At 39.2% G+C, this 18,283-nt stretch overlaps 1 long non-coding RNA gene across 2 annotated transcripts in view; it reads left to right on the forward strand.

Annotated features, from left to right (window-relative positions):
* LOC116513593 overlaps window positions 1–16,566 on the forward strand; it is a 46,213-nt gene extending 29,647 nt beyond the window's left edge. The window contains exons 2-4 of one of the 2 annotated variants that reach the window (XR_004256005.1): window positions 13,661–13,772; window positions 13,872–13,973; window positions 16,203–16,566. This is a non-coding gene — a long non-coding RNA (uncharacterized LOC116513593). The other variant, XR_004256004.1, reaches the window with a different exon arrangement.
* Window positions 16,567–18,283: the final 1,717 nt, after the last annotated feature.

The following is an 18,283-nucleotide window of genomic DNA, read 5'->3' on the forward strand; positions in this document are numbered from 1 at the left end:
TCATCCCTGGCTGGCCCTTTTCCTTCACCGGTGGTAGTGGCTCAACCATCATCATCAATTTCCTACCACCGTCTTCCCACTTTATCGTAGGCTTCCACTTGTCAAGCCATGCAAGCCCCAAGATTATTTTCTCTGGCATCTCCGGAGCCACAATGAATCTGAGAAGCTCGCAGTGGCGGCCCACTTGTAACTTCACCAGGTCAGTTACTAGCGTGGTTTGGGCCCCTCCAATTAGCGTTCCATCTACCTGCTCAACCTGAATGGGACAGGCTAGAGGTCTTGTGCTTATGACTAGTTGCTTGACAATCGATGTGCTGATTAAGCATCGAGCGCAACTGATGCTCACAACCGCTTCAACTTCCCCCTCCAACCCCATCTTAGGCACTTGGAGATTGACTTGAAAGGCGAAGGGGCGGATGGGTGCATTCACCATAGGGTCATCTTCAGCATTTTCCTCCTCCGAGCCTCCCCCTTGGTAGGACTCTTTGTCCCTTAAGTTGGGGATCCTCTTCCAGGGGGTGTTTGCTTTTTTCCTCCTCCGAGGCCTCCCTTGGTAGGACTTTTCATCACCTTAGGTTGGGGGGTCCTCTTCCAGAGGTTGTTGACCCTTTTCCTACTCCGAGGCCTCCCCCTTGGTAGGACTCTTCATCACCTTAAGTTGGTGTTCTGACCCCCCTCCTTGCTTGTTCACAAACGGCAGTCAGACAGAACTTCAAAGGAAGGATATTTATCAGTCCTGGCTCAAGCTGGCTGCGAGCCCAAAATAAACATAGATAAGGTCTCCGGCAAAAAAGTTATAATGCAAAAACAAAAGCTCTTACAGCAAACCAGGTTTACAGAAAGCAAATCACTTATCCAAGTGCCTCTTTGAATCAGGTTTATAGAAAGCAAATCACTTATCCAAATGCCTCTTTGAATCTCAAAACGCTGAACCACACGACGAACCATGAATGAACAAACGAACATTGACTTCTGCAACCAGGGCGTGGCACCATCAGTCTCCAGAAGACGACACTAACGAGCAACAGCTGGAGCAACATTCCTGCATCCTGACTCAACTCACAGCAAACTTCTGCTGAGTGACAACAGTTGGGGATCCTCTTCTAGAGGTTGTTGGCCCAAATGACTCTTTTGTGGTGGCATCTGGGACCTTCTCTTTAATGCCGTGGCGGTTGGTGCACACATTTGTGGCATTGGGGCTGGAGCCAAGCACTCTGACACTTTGTGGCCAAGTTGACAGCAAAGGTGGCATTTTATTGGTCCCCACAAGGAAAGGGACCTAGTTACATCTCTAACTTAGGAACCGCCTCATCACAATTTTCCACCATCCATTCTGTCGCTTGCCCCTTGGTAATCCCTTCTTCCATGGTTGAGAACCTTTCTCTGTAGGAAGGTTGGCAAGAATCTTTTGGGGCATTGCAGGGGAGACTGGAACCGGTGGGAGGGTCAATCCCTCAGTTGGCCACTGCCCAGTTGTCTGCCATGGTGCCATCTGCTGAGGAAGGGCAGGTACCAATTGGAATCCCTTCCATTCATGACCTGGGATTAAGACCCATCCCGAGGGTGTCTTATTCACAGGTTGCAGTTTACCCAATGATGGCTGGTTAGGGGTTTTATGTGCCAAGGGCTGCTCTGCTGGCTTGGAGGATTTCTGGCCCAAGGGCCCCTCTGCTGGCTTGGAGGATTTCTGGCCCAAGGGCCCCTCTGCTGGCTTGAGGGACTTTCCCATGTTGATGGTTCTGGAGGTACCCACTGGCATCTTAACTATCCATACTCTGGGAAAAAAATCCAATTTAGTGGTGCTTCATCCACTAGCTGCAGCCCAATTTCTGGTGGCTGGCAAGTGAAAGATGCTGGCCAAATCCCTTCTTGCTGGCTGGGTTGAAAATCCCATTTTGCTAGGGATTCTGTCTTCAACTCAGTTGCAGGGCATTGGCTCATTTCAATTGTCCCCGTTTGGAAGGAGAGAAAATCTCCACTCCAGGGGTTTTCCCAAGCCTTGGCTGGGGGGAAGGAGAGGTAGTATGCACTCCCATTTAGTTGTCCAGAATGGTCTGGGAAGGCCATCGGAGCTAACTGCTTGAAGGTGGCTTGGCTCTCCATTCATCAGATCTTCATGCCATCCTTTCAACACGGAATTCTCCGTGTTGAGAATTCCTCTTCATTCCTCTTCTTTCCATCCCCCACAGGCTGGGCTTCTTGCCAGCAGCAATACATTTAAAAGCGAAACTGCTTTTACCTTTGAAGATTTGAAGAGTTGCGTCTCATCTCAGCTTCTTATCTCAAAAGGCTAGCTCCTAATTGTTCGCTGATATTTTACGCTGACCGGGTGGCTCAGCAGTTGGGAAACAGCAACCCTCACCACCACCACCCCCGTGAGGGAGGGATGCTGGTGATTTATTTTGAAGAGAGTATTGGGATAATGTCAGCGTTCCAAGTATCATGTAGAATTAAATCAGAATCAAAGACAAACGATCCTTAAAGTTCCAATTTAATAAAGCAGACATCTGTGTTAATCCCAATACTAGAAATGACATCAGAATTCCACCCAGTTAAAAGTTCATGATCTTGTCCCCACACCCACAATCCATCACATGGTCCAATCTTCTTCTTCCACGCTGGCATCCACAACCAGCTGCTTCCGGTCATTGTACTGGTGCGGAGACAAAGGATGACCTTGGCTTCTAGTAAAGAATGAAAACAATACATTCCACAATCTCATTCCTGTCTATTCCCTCCTCCCATCAACTATACTAAAGAAACAGCATCATGAAATAAGAGAAAGTGTGGCAGGCCAAAATTCTAAAAGGAATATAATTGCAGGCCTGACAAGCAGATTCATGTCTCTAATGAGCTGCTTCCTTTCCTGAGGTAAGATTAGTATAACGGAACAAGAAACATAGTGCTCAGTATATACAGAACAGAACTGCACTTGATCAAACGATTCCTGCAGAAATTGGATAGATTCTGTATTCAAACACTTCCATATTCAATCCATGGCTATTAAGTTTTTGTAGGACTAGGGCTGAGAAATCTGGGGGAACCAAGCTAGAGACATTATTCATAAATCAAAGGTCTCATGCTTAAAATGCAGGATGTATACAATCCCTACCTCCAGGGGTGGGCTGCTACAGGTTTGTCTGCATTCGGGAGAATCCGTAGCTAACATTATGGCCGGTTTGGCGAACCTCCTAATCCCACTCCTGGCTGGGCCTGCGCATCCTGCCCCTCCCAGGAGTCTCTATGTGGCCCATTTTGGATGTGAGGTAAGTGCGCTCACGTGGAGGCTTGGGAAGGGGGAAAACTAGTCTCCAGGAAGTTTCCGGACTCCGGAGAGCCTCTGGAGCCCAGGGGAGGCCGTTTTTGCCCTCAGAGGCTCAATGAAAGCCTCCAGAGCCTGGTGAAGGTGAAAACACTCCCCCCCAGTAGAGGACGCCAAGTAGGCCACGCCCACCATGGCCAGGCCCACCCAGCAACTGGGCAGAGAACCCGTTGCTGAAATTTTAAAGCCCACCCCGGCCTACCCTCCCTTGATATATAGTGTTATGCTGGGAGATTATTTAATCCCTCTTAGTTACTTTCCCTATCATAACATATTATTTGTTGTCATTGCCTTGTCCCCACCACATGAACAGCAGCAAATATAACTTACAGTATTTTTCAGAGTATAAGACACACCTTTTTCCCTCAAAAAAGTGGGTGATAATCTGGGTGCGTCTTATACACGGAATACAGCATTTTTGGCCTCCCAAAACTCCACCCCCTTTGCAAAAATGGCCGTGCATAGCATTTAGGAGGCTTCCAGAGTGCTTCTAGGGGCTGGGGAAGGCAAAAATGAGAGAAAAAGGGATGTTTTTAGCCAATTTTTGCCCCCCCCCCCCCAGCCCTAGGAGCATTCTATAAGCTTCCTAAAGGCTATGCATGCCCTTTTTTGACAAAAAACACCTGTTTTCATGCAAAATGGGCCATTTTGTGCTCATTTTTGCCCCCCCCCCAGTCCCCAGGAGCACTCTACAAGCCTCCTAAAGGCTATGCATGCTCTTTTCCTTGACAAAAAATGACCCATTTTCTGGAAAAATGGGCCATTTTTGGGAGGTCTGCAGAGTGCAAAACTTTTTTAAAAATTTGCCGCTTCAAAATCTTGGTGTGTATTATACTCCGGTGAGTCTTATATTCTGAAAAATACGGTATATGTTATTAACCTAAACATCAGTATCAGGGATATTGAGCCAGTGGTTTAATCACATTCCTGCCTTCCCTCTACTTCCTGTGGGAACTTTGCTAACATAAGAATCCCAGCAGAAGCAGAAGCAGTAAATGAGCTAATTGTCTCCACAACCCCAATTTAGTGAAATGTTATGCTCATAGTTGCTTTTGTTTAGGTTTTAGGTTTTAGGTTTTATTATTATTTATAGGCCGCCCTTTTCCCTGAGGGGACTCAGGGCGGCTTACAATATATAGGGAGGGGAGTACAAGACAATAAAACATAGAACAATACATAAATAAAAAATAGTACATACCATTCATCATTCGGGTGGGGACGGATTGTGACTTTTATCCCCAGGCCTGGCGGGATAGCCAGGTCTTGAGGGCTGTGCGGAAGGTTTGGACGGTGGTGAGGGTACGAATCTCCACGGGGAGATCGTTCCAAAGGGTCGGAGCTACTACTGAAAAGGCTCTCCTCCATGTAGTTGCCAGTCGACACTGACTGGCAGATGGGACTCGGAGGAGGCCTAATCTGTGCGATCTAATCGGTCGCAAGGAGGTAATTGGCAGGAGGCCAATTTTGTGATTTGGTACCATCCTTACTCACAACATACATACAGGCAACATACATAGTTCAAAAGGAATAGGATTTGGCGCATGTGGGTGTGCATGTCTCTCAAAGGAGATTATTAAGATTATTGAAGAAAACAGTCCTCTTAGCTCACTGATGTAATTATAGCTTTGCTGAATTGCATGTATTGTTCTGAAAACAATAGAATCACATTCCTTATATTGGCAGCAAATGTCAGTTATGGAAGAAATCTGGATAACAGATTTGTTCACTGGGTAGAAATGATTTTCAGTTTGTTGGGGGAAATGCCAATGTTCCTAAGACAGAAAGTATTTTGACTTACTTTGCACATTTATTTAATCTTATTCAGAATTTTAAGGCTGTGATTTGTAAGCCAACAAGACGCCTGGGGGGGGGGGGAGGCTAATTCTTTTGTCCTCTGGAGACCATGATCCATTTAAAATTCACTTAGTACCAACCTCACTCTCTTGTATGAATTGCATATGGCCAGTAGATGGCAGAACTGCTGCAGGTAGCAGCAAATCTGTAGGGACAAGGCAGAAGTATTCTAAGGCTAAGCAACCAACCAGTCCAACTCCCTTGACTCCCCCTTTGCTTGTCAGCAGCTGGATGCCTGACAGCGACTAGGGAAAAGAGCAGCCTGGGAAGAAGGAAGGGGAATGATGCTGAGCCAGCATTCCACACAAAGAACCAGCAGCAGGTTGAGGCTTTTCCAGCACAGTATGTTTCCTGCTGGTGACAGCTTTGGCCCTCCCAAAAGAGAGTGGTAACATAGGTTCAGAATCCCAAAACCTACACCAGTCAGAAGCCTTTCTACATCTGAGAACAAAAAAGGGCAGAAATTTGAGAAGAGCCAAACGTGGGTTTGATTTTAAGATCACAATTCCCCAAATAATGCCGCTAAGAATGGTTTTAAGCATGTGCAGATTTCCATTATTTACCAGCATTTAGTAATCACAGTGCCTTTGCACACATTTTTCTTGGGAGCTGTAACTCTAGGCAACACATTTTTTATTATGTGTCCCCATAATGTGGCCTTAACCTCACCCCAACTCTCAGTAAAATTTGCTTAAGTCATAACTAGCTGATGTGTGTGCGTGCGTGCGTGCGCATGTTACTTTGAAGGCAACCTCAACATAAGTAAAATTTGTTAGGCTTTGTCACCCATTGCTTTGGAGAGAGATCAAATGATTGGGCAGTAGAAGCAAGATAGGGATTAGCAACATGGACATCATATTTCATGCTGGTATAGTTTTCTCTTTACTCAGGGATGAGTAGTGAAGAGTGTAGGGGCTGGTTGAACCAATGCAGGTCCTCTTCTGTTTTAGGATGGCCAGTTGGTAATTATTTGTCTACCTATCTTCTTGGGGGGGGGGGGTACCTGTTCTCTCCCCTCTTAACATCCAACCTGTGTTCACCTTCTGGCAATTAAAAGGCCTAACTACAATTATTGAGTTGATTTGTATAATACTACTTCTCACAATATGATCATATTTTGGACCACCTGCTTCCCTCCGTATGTTTGTATACACCTTGGATTAATACCATTCAGCATGTTTTACAGAGATCATGAATAAAATTATTTCCCTACTTTAGTATATAACTTCCTTTATTTCAGTAATTCTCCTTTCTATTAAGAGGTTTATTTAGCATGCTAAACTACAACATGATTTGATTTGAGTGTCACATAAACTGAATCCAAATACTGTGATTTTTCAATCATGGTTTAGTATTAATTTGTTCCAGGCCAAAATAAAACAAGATAAAACAAGATAGAGATAGGACTTTAAATCCCTAGTTTAGTACAGAATCAATAACTCTAAAGATTCATAAACTGCTTAACCTTTTCCTTGTAGTCCTGGAACTTCCTTCACATAGCTATTACTGATTTGATACGTGTGGCATTATTATTTCCTCCCTCCAAATCACAGCATGAAAAATACCAATACCTGCCCAGGTTAATAGATTCAAATCTCATATTAGTAATTTCTGGCTTGTGAAGGGTTGGCTTAAATACCTGTTACACCTAGAACAATCACCTACCTAAGCAAAAGCAAGTCTTTTTTATAAGCTGATGTGTAATCCATGAGCAACAGAGAAGACTTCTTTCCTTTGAGAATGGCTGATGACAACGACTTTTAAGACAATCCTTGTCTACGGGCGTTTATGTGAACTGAACGAAAAAGGTCCAAACATTCATAGAACTGGAGCCTAAAAAGAATCAGAATTAAAAAGTCACATAAAAATAATTGTGACAAAAGGAAATATAAAATTCCTATGAAACATTTTGGCTTCCAAACACAAGGACCCTTTCAGAGGTTACTGTGTTAATGTAGGAGCGACTTTTCTCTTTTTACATGCTTAAATAATAAGGCAGTTGTGTTGGACCTTCTCATGACGTCTATGAGAACACATCTTGCCCCACATGATCTTAACTTCATGTGGAAGTAAACTGAGCTGGGTTCACACATCACACTTTGCTATAATCTGATTTCTTTGGTTTATTTATTACAATGTATATAATGCCAGCTTCACAAAGAATCCCACTGGGAGGGAGGGAAGAAGGAAGGAAGGACCATTAAAAATTAAAAACTAAACTTGTTCCTATGTTATTCAGCTACAACTACCAGCATGGCCAAAGGTGAGGGGTTGTAGCGCAACAAATTTGAAAGGTTACAAATTCCTTCTTCCTGGCATCAAGGAATTTTACATAGTCCCTGCTGGATATAAAATGAAGCAGTTTTGCAGCTAGAAACCTTTCACCCAGGAAGAGAACGATTTGCTGCAAAGATAAAAAGAATGAAATAAGGATATGCCTGCTCTTTTCCATGTAAAGTTCTTGATTTTACAAAAAAAATGGACATTCAGGATTCATTACATAGCTTCCATATAATGCCACAAGTGGTAAAGTTCCCTCTGGTTTAACTGGACTCCTTATAATTTTACTCACGCATCTATCCTTATCAACATTGCTGCTGTTTTTCCATGACATATTTCATATGATTTATTCAGTTAATCTAATGTTTAGAGTTCATGAGAAATCATGCTGTAGCCCCTGCCTTATAGAATATTCTCCCCTCGAAGATTAGAATGGCCTCAACCCTCTTGGCTTTTCACAAAACTTTAGAAACCTGGCTGAGGTCCTGGGCCTATGGCTCGGAATGTGTTAAGACCAGTGATGGGATTCAAATAGTTTAACAACTGGTTCTCTGCCCTAATGATTTCTTCCAATAACCAGTTCACCAAACTGCTCAGAAAGTTAACAACCGGTTCTCCCGAAGTGATGTGAATTGGCTGAATCCCACCACTGGTTAAGACCCTGTTATTTGGCTTTACTCTTAGTTAATCAATCATCACGGCTGCTGCTTATGCATATTTATTTTGTGCCTGTTCTTATTGTGTAATGTTTTTTTAAAAATTGCCAGGGGCACTTGGTTGAGTTGGAGAGGGGGGGGGGCAGTGGTAGTATTCAGCCACTTCGGACCAGTTCCGGAGAACCGGTCGTGGTGATCTGTGGGTGCCGCCCGCCCGCCCCCGCCCCTGTTCTATGTTGTCCTATTTACCCACATTTTCTAAGCCACATGCATGCATGTGAGCTGTGCGTGCAAACAAAGCACATGCGCGGAAGGTGTGCGTGCTCATGAAGCGGATAGATAGATAGATAGATAGATAGATAGATAGATAGATAGATAGATAGATAGATAGATAGATAGATAGATAGAGTAATCACACTGACTTGTCTTCAGACAACACGGTAGACTAAAAGGTGATTGGCTAGTTTGTGATGTAGTGTCTTGTCAGGACATAGTTTCTACCTGAATGCATGTTTTCTTTTTTAATCGACTGTCATAAGAACACCCAAACTGCTGACTCAGGCCTACCATCCATCTAGCTCAGCATTCTTCCTTCAGATAATTGATGGGGCGGAGATAGCACAGGCAAGCTGACAAGTGGGAAAGACGTTATGTTGGGCTCCACCATCAGTGCCTGATCATCTGGAATGTAATGCTTCTACAAAGGAAACTTGCAGATACCATGAAAATAGCGTGCCAGATTTATGGGGTAAAGCAGTGTCAATCTGACTTGGCAGCCAGTGCCATAGAAAAGGCATATGTGCACATGGCATTCATGTAAATGATTCTGGTTTAAAGCAAAGGTAGCTCCTGGCTAGGCAGTCAAGCTGCCTTGTCCACTTAACACCTCTCTTGGTGCAGTACAGCAAACCCAGGGACTCCTGGTTTTTGTTTCCCGAAACTTTTGGAGAGGTTTCTGCAAGCTTTTTCACTGCAGTCAAGCTGACGGTAGGGGGGTGGGGTGGAGATGGAACTGCTCTCTGGGCACGAAGATGCTGCTTGGACTCCTCTCAGACAACTCTGAACAGCTGGTGATAATTATGGGCTGCAGCTTCAGAGGAAGTTGCTGGCTGTGGGGAGTGTGCAGAACTTGGCTGCAGCTCAGCTGCTCTTAAGAGTACAGCCAAGAGAGATGTGGGAGGCAGAGCAACAGGGAGAGTAAAAAGTCTAATTATTCTTCTACCACCAGAACCCGCTCCCTTATCGAATCATTATGTCTTTGTGAGAGACCCTCAGCATACATAGGAAGGGCCACGTTGAGCTTCCAGGAATTCATAGCACCAGGCACAGAAAGTTAACAAGGAAAACAAAACAAAAACACACAAAAGAATCTGTCTCTATTTGACAGTTTTTTGCTGCTGCTGCTGCTTTCTGTCTAAGAAAAAGATTAAGGGAAAGAATTATTTTATATTTAGGATGATATTTGGAATGGGAGATTTTGGCTGTAATATTTTCACTTCATGGTTAAAAACAAAACTTGTTTGTTTGTTTATTATTTATTTATTTATTTATTTATTTATTTATTATTTTAATTCACAGCTGGGATCCTACAAAGTTGTTTTTCTGGGCCTAAAATGTTACTTAGGTTTACCTCTCTTTCAAACCACTCTTTCCCCACAATTTCCCTGCTCATTCATTCATTTAGAATTTTGGTAATCTAACTTCTTAAAATACAACTGCATATAGTTTTCCCCCCAATTTGGTGCTGTTTTAATGAAACTCAAATGAGGCCATGTTTTTGATTGGATTTGGGTGGATCTAGCCTCCAAGTCTCTCAAATCAGTACTTCCAGTGGAAGGGTTTCTGAGTGTTGCTTATTTCTGAGAATTCAAGTGCTCCTTTGAGTTGTTTTTGGATTATTAAACTTGTCAATATTGTAAACAACTGAAATAATGATCAATAATTAAATAAAAATATGGAATATAATTGGATGTTCCACCGTTACATTTATTTCTTTTTAATTTCTGTGTTATGCATATGCTTTTTAATACTTGTACTTTAAAAACAATGAAATAGACTTTTCACTATAAAATAAATTATTCTTCAATTCACAAAAGTTTATCATTAGTAAATGGGGTGTTTTAAGTTTGATGCTTACTGAGATGCTTTCATCTCAGAGATTTTTGGAGGTCATTTAGTCCAGCCTCCTGCAAGGCAGGACTTCCTATACCATCCTGGACAAATGATTGTCCAATCTTTTCTTGAAGACTTCCAGCGATAGATTACCCACAACCCTGGAAGGCAAGGTGTTCCATTAATTGTTCTTACTGTTTTAGCTTTATTAATCTGACAATCTTTTCACTTTTAAAGTTTGGGATTATCTTCTGATTGAAGTACATTGCTCCTTTTAGAGTGTTGTGTTAACACTCTTGTGTCATATAAACACTGTCATTACTCATTAGTAAGGTGACCAGATTTTCAGATTGGTAAAGAGGGACACCTTTGACCGGGGGGGGGGGAGGGGGGGCTTGATTAAAAAATTTATACGGAGCAACAAAAATTTTCACATAACGCAAAAATAGTATTGTAATATTTTTTTTATTTCAACATAACTACAATTTACAAATATAAATTGTAACTGTTGCCAAACATCAAAATTTTGATCACGTGACCATGAGGATTCTGCAACAGTCGCTAAGTGTGAAAATGGTCATTAAGTGTGAAAAATGGTCATCAGTCACTTTTTTCAATGCCATTCTAACTTTGGTCACTATACCACCTTTCTTGCCACAGTTCTTAAGTGAATAACTGTAGCTGGTATTTTGTATTTTGTATAGAATCTTTTTTTAAATAGTCTAAGACAATTTTAAAAAAGAATCCACACAGAATAAATTGAAGTAAAACATTTCAAACTATTCCACAGAATAAATTTAAATAAAACTATTTTTAAAAATTCTATGCACAATATATTTCAAAGTATTGTGCATAGAATTTTTAAAAATGGTTTCACTTCCATTTATTTTGGATAGAATCTTTTTTAAAATAGTCTAAGACAATTTAAGAAAAGAATCCACACAGAATAAAACTATTTTAAAAAATCCTATGCACAATAAATAAAATAATATTTTAAAATACATTAAAAAAATAAAAGAAAAAAACCCAGCTCACTTACCAGCAGGCAGACACTCCAAGTCAATCCAGAATGATGTAGATGTTAATACAAAGAACTGAGCAAATTAAAATGGTGAAATTATTAGTCCCAGGGAAATATTTTTCAAAGAAACTTTGCCACCATTTTTCCCACACGAGCCGACCTCCAACCTCCGTGCCCCTCCCCTCTGGAAAATCCAGGAAGGAGCACTCCCGACATCTCTAGCCAAGTATTTCCTGGAGCTCTATGGTACTGGGTCATCTTTTCTTATAAAATGAGGTAAAAGGGCAGGGGGGGGTCCGTTTTGTTGCTTTAACGTTTTAATATCTTCAATGAAAGTACTGAGTCAGAGAGAGGGATTAGACAGGGTGTCTTTTGTCTTGCCCCGGTTAGGATTTCTTAAGCAAATCCACTGGGCTTTCAACATGAAGCCAGAAAATCGGGACTTTTTAAAAACGCCCCGGGACACGGGACAAATTGTTAGAAATCGGGACCGTCCCGCCGAAATCGGGACATCTGGTCACCTTACTCATTAGTATAAATGTTTGATTTCACTGGTTTTATTTTACATTGGGTTTTTTTCTTTATTTGTTTTGTCAGGATTTTTTGAAAAGAGAATTCTAAATTTATCAAGATAATATTGACCCCAGGGTAGAGAAACCACCCAACAGCCCCATCTTTTATAAAGGTTTTGGCTCATCTTTTTCTGTTTTATTGCATTGTTGCTCATTCATATAAATTCTATTGTAATGTTAGACATATTCAGTAATTTATTCAATAACCTAGTAAATGCAAAGTGTTCAAACAGAAATTACCAGAGGATATAAGAATAACATATGTAGTTTTTTAAAAACCACTCATTATTTCTCCTTAAAAGCTCATCCTCACCCATACTATAATATTTTATCTGTTTTGGATGATTAGACCCTGTTTCCCTGTGGGGAAAGATTGACACAGCTAAAATCTCAGGTAGGTGAATGGCCAACAGAAAACATCACACATGCTGGCTGAGTATACAAGTTTGCAAGGAAAGCAGGCTTTTGTCTGCCATTTTTTCTTGTTGTCCTTCAACACATTTCTTTTCAGTGTTTCCTAAAGTCTCACTGCTAGAATATGTGTAGCATTCAATAAATGCATTGTAGATGTCTCTAAAGGTTTACCCAGCAAACAGTAACAGAACTCTTATATTGCACCAACAATTCACAAAGAGTTGCTTTGAAGTTGGTTCTAGGTGAAACAGCTGGAAGCATCTTCTAATCTTTCACACAAAAGATTAAAGCAGCTACTAGACCATAAAAACAACTGGGTCAGGGCCTGTGTTATGCTGTTGAATGTGTGAAATAAACAAGAATAAAAACCTAAAATCAATTGTGACTGAAGCTTATGAACTGACCTGCACATTTTTTTGCTTGCACACACACATACACACAAAGATATTTTGTAGATTCATTCAGAGTAAACATTGATTGCAAAAAAATGACCCTTGTTTTTGCAGCTACATAAAATTCTGAACTATAGGAACTGTATGGTAAACCATTTCCTGGAAAGCCAGAAAAAAATCAGATTGTTTTAAGTAGAGTAACCATAACTAATTTGGTCAATGTTTATTTTCCTTTCATTGTTAAATGCTAGTGAACTAGAGGTTCAGACAGGGAATAGAAAAAATAATAATAAACCAATAAACCACAAATAATTTATTCCCATTTCACAACTTGCTAATACATGGTTTCAAGCTACCCAAAGCATGGCTTATTCATTAACTCTACATACCTATGATTACATTATTATGACGTTGCACTTAACAAATACAATTCTAACTCACCCCTATCCTGATGAGGTCTAACGTACAACACAAGTTACATAAAATACAATAATATTAATGTAATCATATTCCAATCAAATTCTCTGCTGGGATTTACAATCAGCTTGTGTCAAAGGCAAACAGAATAGCACTGTCTACATTTATTTCCAAAAAGTAAGAATGTATGTATTGAGGGTACTCATTCCTCTGGGGGCATAAATTCTATAAAAGAGATTTAGTACAGAGAAGAGCTATCTTCTTATCCACACTTCGTGTATCCTGCAAGAACCAGGGATTCCTGATAGACTCTTCATTGATCAAAGGTTATCAAAGTACTTGCTTCTTTATCCATGTCTATGTGTCTCCTGAAGATTGTGAAGCTCCAAACAGTTCCTTTCTTTGTAGATTCACTTGTTTTTCCTAGAAGAGCAAATCAATCAATCAAACAAACAAATAAACACACAAAACAAATAAACAAAAGTAGCTTATATGCTAAAGACAAAAAAGGAGGAGTGGGAAAGCTAATAAGTTTGTTAAGTTTGGGACTGAAACCTTGAGCTGATGAGATAAAGTCCAACTTCTTGCTTTTCCAGGCTGATTTTCTGCTTACTTCCCAGATTACTTCAGGAATATGCAAATCATCTCAATAAGTCAGATCACAGGCTGCTGGCTGTGGTTGATGAGACAATTCTGCTCACTTCGCAGGATAGAGAATGCAAATTATCCAAGGTACAGATAAGTGTTCCGTATAATGGAATGGAGAAGGGGAATTCTCAGCTGGAGGGATGGAATGAATGTTGCTCTAATATTATCTATCCATCATTATAGGTACTAGATTGAAGATGTGACGGATTCATGATGGAAGATGTGAATAATACGATTTAATGACTCAATGTCTATCAAAGATAGCTATTGAAACAGCGAATACTGGTTTGTCATTATCAGTTACTTCTGACTCTTCGTGACTTGTGATTTCAACTAGTAAGAGATGATTTGTTCATCTTGTGTAACAAGATATTCTTAGACATTTTCTTTAGTATCACAATTCAAAAGCATATTTTTTTTCTTTGTCTGCCTTTTCTGATAGACTAGCTTTCATGTTAATGGGAAGATTCTTGTTGGCAGTGTGTTGCCTCTGTACTTTACTACTGGCTTTTTGAGGGAGAAAATAATTATTTTGAAATCTTTATTGTCTCATTTGCTGTTTTTCTATATTCACATATTTAAACACTATAAATTATTTTAAAAAAATATGTAAACATTTAGCAAAACAACAAAAAACTATTTTCAACTGATGACAGTTTCAAGACTGGAATCTCATGAAACACTTTTAATCAATTTTTCACTTATCAACAAGTTTAATTAATTCATTTTTGTTTATAGACTTATGTATGTGTAGATAATCCTTATTATACATTTTTCAGAGATGATGCCATTTCCCAAAATAGTGTCTTGGGTAATCTTAAAAAATAATTATGTATTCTGGCATAATCCATTGGTTTGCCTTTGGTTTTGCACATCAGGTTAAATTGATATTAGGACTCCACATGCTTTAAAAATTATTCAAAAGAAGCATGTTCAAATACTCAAAAGTTATAGCACTATCTTTTTGAAGCAGCTATGTCATTTTCAAGCTTCTCTGAGAACCTGAAAAAACCTCTGCTTTTAATGGGCCAGCTCATTAAAATAATTGCATTTTGTTAAAGTGACCAAATATTTTTGCAAGCATATGAAGCCACCCCAAGAGTCTGTTTGCATCCCCCCCATCCACGTTTGCAAGCATTCTTCCAAATCATTTTCAAAGCACACATAGCATTTATGGATAACCTCTGGAAATTGCTACCAGAAATTCCCCTTAGCATAATTAACAAATTAATTGACTTCAGTTGTTCAGTCTGGATTGGGATACTTTACAAAAGTAGGTATCATATATGTATTGATATCATACTGAGATATGAGCCTAATAATTTATAAAGACCAGAATCCATATTTGCTATTTTGCCTAGATGCTTATTAAATCTGTGACTGAATTTACACAGTACACAGAATCATTATGTCATTTATTTGATTTTGATTTACTGTGTTTTCAATTATTGTTTATAAGCCATGGTTTATAGCTTAGCATTTTGTGTGTAAACCCAGGCAGCTATGATTTATTCAATAAATCAAACTATGATTTATTCAATAAACCATTGTTTAGAAAACTACATGGTAACTCTAAATTTATATTCTAGACTAATGTCAATCTTATATGAATTAGTTGGAAGGTCTCCCCAAAATTTAGTTATATACTAGTTTTCTACTAAAGTATTAAAATTATTAATGCTAAAACTTATGTATTTATATATTTAAATTTTAAATTTTAATATTGTTGTTTTATCTTACTGTAAGCTGCTCTGGGTCACTTGATAGCAGCATGGATGGCATATAAATAATAAAATAAAATAATTGATGCTTCTGAGTGCCAAGCCCAACCCCCATATCATATTTTGGAATGATATATGAACTTATTACTTATCTTTCTTCTACCTTTGGCAACATCATGTATTTTCGATAACAGGACCAAACTTGCAAGATTCTAAATATGATTTCAGATTTGTATAACACCTAGCATTTCCTTTAATAAAATAAAGATTTTAGACAATATATGTATTAAAGAAACAGCAAAATATTGATACAGTGAAATATTAAATACGTAGTACTGTATTAGATTTCAACAGCTACTATGTATTATCTATTGTCATTTATTGCTCTGCTTTATTACTCTACTTTCTACTTTCTGAAGGGTCATACATATCCTAATAGTCTGCTCATTTAATAAGAGAAAAGTGCAGAAGAAGCCTCAAGGACAATAATTAATTCTGACAGTTCAGTTTTTGTTGTTGTTGTTCAGGGATGACACACTATCTTTCTCAGTGGTTGCCTCCCTTTCTTTTACACATCTAAGGCTTAAATATATTCATAAACCTATGCCTACACAAGACTAACCACTTGCAGGTGAATACTTAATAAGATTATGCTTTTGCACACAAATGCTTTTGTGGCAAAACTATTCCTGAAAGATTGAGACTCAGTAAATCTCCTAGGAGAATCTGTGGCAGGAATACTGATATCTGGAAATGGTAAAGGGGGATTATATTTCTGTATGTTTTATAACAGGGTGTCCAACATTGGCCACTTTAAGACCTGTGGACTTCAACTCCCAGAATTCCTCTTACATGGCCATTGCCTGAGCGATCGAGAGCACGGAAGCATTTCTTAACTCCAGCTTCAGGTGGGCTATCTTGTCCCACCTCAGACCGTTATTGGTAATTGAGACATTCAATTGTTTCTTGTCCCAATTAAGTGGAAATTAATATCTTTTCATGTCACTGAAGACAGTGTCTTCATTAGCTGTGTGTGCTTTAGGACCATTGCCATATAAGGGCGAGATGGCTTATTCAAAATATTGTTTGGAATTATAAGACAGGCCAAATATATTATTAAAAGGTTTTAAGCAGGCAAAATTTGTGCCCCCCCCCCCATATATTCTTGCTAGTTTAGAATAGAATGGAATGGAATAGAATTCTTTATTGGCCAAGTGTGATTGGACACACAAGGAATTTCTCTTTGATGCATATACTCTCAGTGTACATAAAAAGACAAGATACATTAGTCAAGATTCATGATATAACACTTTAGTGAACTAGTGATATTAATGGCAAAAAAACTGGGTAAAAATTACATTGGCAATGGGTGTAGAGAGAAGAAAAAAGCTTAAACAAACATCTTGACTTTCAGAGATTTTTAAAAAAATCTGAGAGTGTAGATCTAGATGAATCTTCTCTAACCTGAAGAAGCCCGAAATATGATGAACTTCTGTTGTTCTATCGTCGTACAAAAATTTTTTTCCCCCTACATTTTTTAAATAGGCAAAATGGCTAGTACTACTTTATAGTTAAGAATGAAAAATAGTTCTTTTTTCTCTTAGGAATTTTTGGATTATCAACATACTTGATAACATGCAAGTCATATCAATATGCATAATTAGTCAATACTTTTACCACAATTTATATTGTATTTATTGTTTATGCCTAATCAGTCAATAATTTTCACCAATTTATACAGTACCTCATCTTACAAGATGATAATTTTCCTAAGGTGGTTTGTAATCTGTGTAAACAATTGTAAAGTAAAACAGTACAACAATAATAATAATTCCTGTTATTTCCAGGCACTTAATTAGTCAGTCATGTGTCAGGGAGTCAAATCCTTTTTTGTAATCAATTCAAGCTATATTCCAGTTGGTTTTCTTTCTCTTACATTTTTCCAAAATCACCTTGTCAGTTAGGAGCTATTCTTTCATTCCTCTGCTGTTTGGGATGCTTTCCTTCCTGCTCAAATGGAAAGAGCTTGTTTTCAATTAAATGCTGTTGGACGGAATGAACTACTATACCAGCTAACAATTTGAAAGTTGTGGTAAGCAAGTAATTGGTCTCTTGTTGTCTACTACTGCCCCTTTTGTTGGATTTTTCATTATTGGATAGTTTTTCCAGATATTAACTAATCTTTAATTTCACCGTCTTATAATATATTGTTAAAATGCTTGATGATGAATGGGTGGAATCTAGTCTGATATTTAACTAAAAAGCATTGCAATTATTCTCTATAGACTTCCGGTGGCAACGTAGGCTTTGACGTACATCTTTTTGAGATGTTCCAGCCCCGAGATCGCGTTTAGCTGCCAGAACAGCGTACATCAACTGTCTGACAGCCTGAAAACTTTCCCCTCAGGAAAAGAGGGGGAGGAGAATTGCCGAACATGGGTAGAGGTCCCTTAAACCCCCAGGAGTAATTTCTGGGGCTTGGAAGGTGTGAGCCCCCATGTAGCTCAACATACTCTGCTTTCTGCAGATCAAGGAGCCATGTCCACACCTGCAATCAATGTTTTGATCTACATTTGAATAAGAAGCAGCAGTGCAAGTACTGGAGAGTTTCACAATCGCAAGTATCTTTAAACTTTAACTCTGATTTACAAGAACTCCTTCTGTTAAAATTAATGAGACAGAAGTGAAAATGGCGCCCGATTATTAAGGTGTGGCTGAATGAAACGAAACTTAACAAGCAATTACATCTTAAGTGCTTCCTAACATTGTTAAAAGAACTAAGACTTTAAGATCACTCAAAACAGCATTGATCTACTAATAAGCCACAAGATTTAATAACTGTACTAAGTGGTTTGTTTGGACTTAACAATTTGG

Source organism: Thamnophis elegans, chromosome 9 (genome assembly GCF_009769535.1).
Source record: "Thamnophis elegans isolate rThaEle1 chromosome 9, rThaEle1.pri, whole genome shotgun sequence".
Taxonomy (NCBI): domain Eukaryota; kingdom Metazoa; phylum Chordata; class Lepidosauria; order Squamata; family Colubridae; genus Thamnophis; species Thamnophis elegans.